Source organism: Corvus brachyrhynchos, unplaced genomic scaffold (genome assembly GCF_000691975.1).
Source record: "Corvus brachyrhynchos isolate BGI_N302 unplaced genomic scaffold, ASM69197v1 scaffold279, whole genome shotgun sequence".
NCBI classification, from domain to species: domain Eukaryota; kingdom Metazoa; phylum Chordata; class Aves; order Passeriformes; family Corvidae; genus Corvus; species Corvus brachyrhynchos.
The window spans coordinates 8,624,286-8,631,678 of NW_008246060.1; the positions used below are offsets into that span (position 1 = coordinate 8,624,286).

The 7,393-nt window shown below is 41.1% G+C and overlaps 2 long non-coding RNA genes across 2 annotated transcripts in view; one reads left to right on the forward strand and one right to left on the reverse strand.

Annotated features, from left to right (window-relative positions):
- LOC108449645 overlaps window positions 1-2,385 on the forward strand; it is an 18,959-nt gene extending 16,574 nt beyond the window's left edge. Inside the window, exon 3 of the long non-coding RNA XR_001865904.1 lies at window positions 1,434-2,385. This is a non-coding gene — a long non-coding RNA (uncharacterized LOC108449645). The remainder of the gene's footprint in view (window positions 1-1,433) is intronic.
- A 2,694-nt stretch (window positions 2,386-5,079) lies between these two features.
- Window positions 5,080-7,393, reverse strand: part of LOC108449646 — a 20,503-nt gene continuing 18,189 nt past the window's right edge. The window contains exon 4 of the long non-coding RNA XR_001865905.1: window positions 5,080-5,396. This is a non-coding gene — a long non-coding RNA (uncharacterized LOC108449646). The remainder of the gene's footprint in view (window positions 5,397-7,393) is intronic.

The window sequence follows — 7,393 nt, forward strand, 5'->3', positions numbered from 1 at the left end:
GCTTCAGCGAGAGGCCCATTTTATAAAAAACAATACACACGGGGAAAAAGGTAACTCCATCCGTCACGGGGGCAGCCTGGGCATCCCCCAAGGGCACGGCGTCGCCTGAGGGACCGGGTGACGTGGGCACGGCAAAACCAAATACGGGAAGCTACAGTTCAAGTCAAGGTTGTAAGCATTCAGCACAACATTGGATTTAAATCTGAAACCCCTGACTGTTCCCACCAGGTGAGTTAGGTCTCACCACGAAATTTTAGAAAACATGTTTTCCAGACAAGGTGGTACAGAAACCCGCATTCGGTATCTAACATACTTCTCCTCAAGTAAAAATCCACAAAAAATCGAGAGGAAGGAGATTGTTTATGTTGGCCTTTTCTAGTAACAAGCAGTAATAGCTAAAGTCTTCAGTAAACATCTTTTTTTTCCTACACACATTCTTTAAAGATGAGTGAAGTTGCTCACATGGAAGCATTTAGAGAGACAAACCAAGACAATAAAAATAGAAGAAAAATAAAAAGGGCTAGCATTTTCCAATTAAATTTCATTTGCCAAGACACTAATCAAAATAGCAAACACAGCATTATCTAACTGAATCACAGCATTATACAACTTGGATGGGGAATGAGCTTGACTTTGCAGCTGGGAAGTTTGTGAACAGTGTCCAGAACCTCCTTTCCAACACTTGCTTCCCTAATATGTATGCTTTGTAACAGGCAATTTCATTTAGAATGAAACTGATTAGGATAGATGCGTACACGCTTCTTAAAGCATCCTGTTCAACCAGCAACAGCTTTCAGTGGAGGAGCTGGGTTTTTCTCCTCCATACAACTTTCACATACCACAATGGCCAATCATTGAGATACAACAGCTGTGATTGAACTAAAGAAAAGAAATTACCAATTTTTTCCCTTCCATCATCAAAATTTTAATTGGCACTGCAGAGGCCAAGGCTGCACTCATGGGTAAAGCTACATTTAAAGTAGTCCAAAGCAGTGAATAGGTATATTTGAATATAAGAATGGCTGTGGTGGTTTAACCCCAGCCAGCAGCCAAGCCCCACACAGCCTCTCTTCCTCCCTGGCCAGCAAGATCAAGGAGACAATGAGGAGGATAAAAGCCAAAAAACTCAGGGGCTGAGATACAGACAGTCTAATGGAAAAAGCAAAAGCCATGCACACACACAAAGAAATACAAGGAATTAATTCTCCACTTCCCATGGGTAGGCAGGTGTTCAGCCATCTCCAGGAGGACAAGACTCCATCACACATTACTTGGAAAGTTAAATGCCTTCACTCCAAATATCCCCCCTGCTTTCATATACTGAGGACAATGTCATATGGTCTGGAATATCCCTTGGGGTCTGCTGTCCTGGCTGTGTCCCTGCCCAACTTTTTGTGCACCGCCAGTCTCCTCTCTGGTTGGGTGAGAAGCAGAAGGGCGTCGGCTCTGTGCAAGCCCCGCTGAGCAATAACAAAAACATCTCTATTATCACTGCTGTGTTCAGCACAAATCCGAAACATAGCCCCCCATTAGCCACTGTGAAGAAGATAAACTCATCTCGGTCAAAACCACCACATTAGCTTATTGTGGTTTAGCACAAATTATAAATTTATACCCAGATTATCTTAAACTTCACTGATAAAGATGTTTCTGACTAATAGGCAAAGCTAAACATCAGCACAGGTTCTGATGCAGAGTGCAGCCTGACGTTCACTACACAGGCAGATGGAGAAATGAAGATGTGCCCAGAGTAGCTCATGAGGAAAGAAGGCCAGGGATCTTTCTCCTCTCAGTCTGCTGGTATTGCTTCTCTTGGAAGCTAAACCCCTCTCAACTGTGTCGGCCCAAAAGGGCCACATTAGCTCTAACACAAGAGCTCTGTTGACCAGAGTAACTTTGACTGAAAAAGGTAGGAGCCATTCAGAGGAACTGCTACTCCCATCAGATGGGGACACAGGGACTTCTACAAAGCATTATTTCTTCTTCCAGCAGGATTTGAAAAATAACGAACTCATGTTTCTACAGATTCAGTACTGATATTTTTTCATATAGAAAAGTCCTTTGAGTATCAATGCCTAGACTGGAAGGGGTGTATGAGGAAGCTTATACTGCTGCAACCAGCCTGGTATTCATTCCAGACCAGGTTGTGCTCACTTTGAAGTCAATTGAAATCTTCCATGGGTTTAACCAAGGTCTAGATTTGGCTCACTTGTATGAATCCCTCTATTTATCCAGGCTCAGTGACTGGAAGTCTCACACCTTTGATACTGCATTCATAAACAGAAAACTGGACTAGCTATGGCAGTATATGGAATATTCTTCTGACAAAGAAATCATTGTATGGAAACCTCACTGCCTGCCATTTTCAGACAGTCAGAGACTGAGACATTTGCTTAACATATTTTGTTTCTGGAAATTTTTCCACAGGAATGATAACCTCTGAGCCCATGCTTTTTGGGACCTCTGGCTAGAGCAAAACCATTTTCCTGCAAAACCTGCTACGGGCAGCACATGTACTTGTCAGCATCCACTTAAAGTTCCAGGAAGCCTACCATCATGTTTTAATGTCTTTTTATTTCTCAGACTCTTGGGTTTTAATATTTAATTCTAAGGACAGAATGCCCAAGCAGCATGTACTATGCAACTGAACAGAGGTTTACTTTTACTCATATAAAAAACTGTCACTGTACTGGCATTTCAAACCAAATGCATACAGACAGTGATGCCACAGTCAGAAATGAAGTAGAAACGAGGCCTAGAATCCTTGGTGTTGGCATAGGTGAGAGTTTGCCTGTCATCTCAAGCATAGTCATACTGCTTTCTGATACCGTCCCAATACTGATCCAATTGAAACAGAGAAGCCTTTGTGGGACAACCCACAAAAATCGCAGCAGCATTTCCTGCAAGCACTGCATTTTCCTAGTGACCCTTCCAAGGTTACAAGCTCCAGCCTTGTAGTTTTCCAAGTAGATTTGTGCCATTATAACACACCAACCAGAACTGTGTGGGGAAAACTAGTACAACAAAACATCCACACTCCTGATTTCACAGGTATTGTCTTCTTCATTTTTCCATATTCATTTTACAGCATTTCATTTCTATCACTAAAATATTCCATTGTTGAAAACTCAAAAAGAAAAAACCTGAGTATTAACACAGTAAAAGTAAGCAGAAAGTACTAAAGAAAACATAAAATCTGCAAGTATTGTCACGCAGTCTTTCAGATAGTCTAGGAACCTCGAGTACCAGTCAGTGTGTGGTACATTTTTGGGAGTTCTAGCCTGGAACCCAAATGGTCCAGGTTACCCCAGAGGTTTCCTGCATGAACTTGATCAGGTTCAGATCTCTGAAGATACATATACATACAGATTACATTCATTTTGAGCCCTAAGGAACTGATATAGATAATTTATTAAACTCTCTTTTGAGAAAGGGAGTTCTCTCACAGTCATGCTGGGTTGTAGTTCACTTTTTTACAGTTCTTTTGGTTGATAGAGATTTTAGAAAGACATTTGCCTGAATGCTTTCACTCTGCTTTAGCCACAAGAGACATTTATCTTCCCTCCTTGGTGTTTTACTGCTCCTGAGCATTCTGTAGGTTTTATACTTACTTTTTTTTGCATGTGGTTTCTAACTCCATCAGCTTACCACTCTTCTATGCACCTGTTTCCCTTCTTCATAACTGGGCCTTCAGTTAAACCAGAAAACAACAAGTTAAACCAGTTAAAACAGATCCCTGCAAGACAATATCATGTATTTGGATTTCACCAACTTGTTCCTCCACAGGTTCTTTTTACCCACCAGCATATTAGACTTGAAGATAACAAGCATTTGATAGTAACAGCATTATCCTCAGTCTGTGTTACACTCCTGAGAAAATTTTACTGCTTAAAATCCATTGCTCAGAGGCAGGCTTAGCTAAACTGACTTCTGCAGTCCAGCTCCATTTCCCCTGTGCATTTGTGTTGCAATAGGAGACTGCAGTGTTTAATGTCTGCACTACCACCAGTCTGGAATAAAGGTAATACAGCCTATGGCTTGACTTGCTGTATGCTGAGGAAGGCAACACTACAGCCATTTCATAACTGGGTCAGAACTTGTGATGGACTGTAAAAACTATGTTATCAAAGGCTATCTGCCTTAGACCTGGGTAGGTCTTTAGCATTAAGAGATTTTTGTAAATAATTTTCTTGTGTGTATCTTGCATTTTCCCCCAAACCACCATGCTGTGAGCTTTAATCTGTGAGGCTGTCAATCTGAGCATCTTCCATTGTTACTAAAGGCATTCAAATTAAATGAATTGGTGTGTTGAGCATGCATTTGTATGTAAACCATTACCCTTCACTTGCAGCAGAATATAGCCTTGAAATAAACATCTTCATCAAGGAGTAACAGATGGAAGTGCTTTAGTTGCCATTTTGTATTAACAGAAACTTCTCATTAAACTCTTGAAGCGTTACAATTGGACAGATCTGTGTCAGGCGAGCTGACTTTGGTGGGCTGACACTTTGCCACACACACTCACAGAAGTCACTAGTTCACCCCTTTACAGATCAGATCTTCTACCATTTGTCTAGATTTTCTGCTTTGGGTTGTATCTTGTGTAAAATTGAATTCTGAACCCCAATCAACATTTAATTCTAAGTAACAGAGTTAGCCAACAGGAAAAGGAACTCACAGATACAGACTGAGCTGGCCCTGGCACGCACACACTTCACCTACACCTGCAGAGTTTAAGCTCCCAGTATGGAGAAATAGATAAATATCTGCTAGTATTTTTAAGTACTGCTGAATGCAATTCAGTTGGTTGACTGGGAGCTCCATCTGAATGGATTCTGGATGAGTCATTTATCCCTATGTGTCAGCTGTGGCAATTTGTAATACCATTCTGAACTGTTTGCTTCATTATTGTAAATGACGTTCCAGTCCCACAAAGTTTCCGGGTGGAACTTAATATGATGTAAACACAAGTAACTACCTACCTACTTTTTTTTTTTTTTTTTCTTCTTCTCCAGGAAGTAGAGAGCAAAGCAACTCGGGTATTCAGCAGTATCAAAAATTTTTCAAGCTATTAAGAGAAGCCATTATTGTAGGGTTAACCAAAAGGTTTTATTAAACAGTGATTTAATGATGATGATTAAACAGTTACTAAACAATGACAACAAGGGGGTCAAACACTCTACACTACTTATCACACTTCTAATAATTAAGCTAGCTTGTGTACAGTATACTTTAGATTTAACATAAAATGTCATTTACCTTGCTGTAGATACCAGATGCCCAGATGGTAAGGGATCTCTTGACCGTGAGGAGTGGCCTCAGGAGGCACTCCTGCTCCAGGGGAGATCACCACCATGCAGCCACTGCAAGGCTGGAGTGCTCAACAGGCTCTGGGTCTGCATATATTTGTAGTGTAAAGTGGTTGGCTTGTAGTAAAACTCCTCTCTAGTGGCAGCCATAGAAGTTTTAGATTTGTCTGGTCTCAGTTCAGGCTGATCCTGTTAACTCCCAGTAAGACCCAAATTGTTTGGGTCCCTGAGAAGACATAGCTTAGCATAATTTCTCAAGGTTTGCAAAGCAGGGCTGGTTTCAGCCAAGCCTATTTGTTGGTGGTGCTGATTCTGGCTTTGACACCTTTTAGCTCCTCCCATCAGGTCATGCATCCACAGCTTTTCACATTTACTCTCCTATTTACTAGAACTGAACCCTCTCCTGTATCTTCTGTTCTGCTCTCCTCACCTTTAAATCTTATGTCAGAATACACCATATTGAACTATTCTTCTTTTCCATCACCTGCTATATGCCCGTGTTTCATATTTGTGTGGTAATTCTGTGGAGAAAGGAGTGCCTATAGCTTATACATATATTAAGTATGTCAAAAAGAATGTGGAGCTGAAAATATGACTACTCAGTAAACATCAAGATCTGGGTAATTTTAGCTCACTATAGGCCTAGTATGTGACTTTAGTATGTCCATTCTTCAAATTTGCTTCCCTAACACTGGAAATAAATACCATTAATCTAGCCTCAGTGTGATGATAAAAATCAAGAGAACTACAGAAAGATAAATTTCCTACATGTACAACACTTCTTTGTAATTATTAGTCAAAATTGAAAGGCTGAATAAAAAATTCTCAAGACTACAAAAATCACAGTTCAAACTGTATTTAAAAGTGTTAACTTTTCAGAGGTTCTGATCATTAACGCCTGTGGGGGTCATCTGTGCACAGCAAACTCTGAGGGGCTTTTTCACCTCACTAATGATGCATATCATTAGCTCCTCAAACCATGCCTCCAGCTGCATCCTGCTGTGGCAAAACAGTTCTTTGAGACGTAACTCTTGGAAAGTAATAAACTAAGTCTCATATAGAGAAGTAGCATAATCTTCCCACGACTCAGCCCTGATTCACCAGGAGCCTTTCCCACATTCAGGGAAAACCATGTCATTCAAGCCATCTTTAGCACAGATGACCTTTTAAGCAAGATTGCTCAAAATATTTCGCAACTATTAAGAAAAGCAAGCACTGAAAGATTGCCTTTCATAGGTGTCCCAGCCCAGCCTTGCAGGTAAGCACCCTAACCACAGGCTGGGGTTCAGATCCTGAGCTGGACAACACAGTATTTAACTGAAACTGAATAAAGTCAGGTTTGTGTTCTTGGTATTGACAGCAATGAGGCAGCATTTGTGTAAAAGGAAGAAGGCAAATTCGGATCAGTAAGCATATTTCCAAGAAGCATTGCCTACTTAGCTGAGACTGAATCAGCACATACTTCTTTGCTTGCCTTCCAATTGCAGGGAGCGAGAGTCTCCTGGTGGTATGGGAGTGCACAGCGGTGCAGCCTTGGGTGGCCTCGTGGTACAGGTCTCCCCAGCACCCAGCAGCCTCCATTCCCTGCAGCTCTGCAAAACACGGGCTCAGCTGCGATGGTCATCCACCCTTGCCAAGGAATCCTCTCTCCTTTTCTTGCCAGCTCAGTCAGTCCTAGGTGATTACAGCTGCCCTCAAATGGTTTTTGGTTTGCTTTTGGTTTTTTTGCTTTGTATGCCTTATCCTTATTTTGAACCCTGCAAACCTCCTTTGATTGAAGTTTTAAGGGAGGAAGCCTCATTGCATCCTGAACTAGACTTTCATTTTCATATTTAGAAGCAATAAAAAAAAAAGAAATTTTTGTTTTCTACAAAGCAGCTGCCATCAGCAAAGCCTATTATCTGAGGAGGCTTGAAGCACAAAGGAATGACAGCTCAGTCCTAACATTTAAGATTCAGAACTTCAGACTATTTTAATACATTCCATGATGAGTCAGACCCCTCTCCTAGAAATATGGAAAGGCATTTTTTCTTTTTTTAAATAGCTGTGCTACTTCACCTCAGAAATATTTAACATCCAAAAAG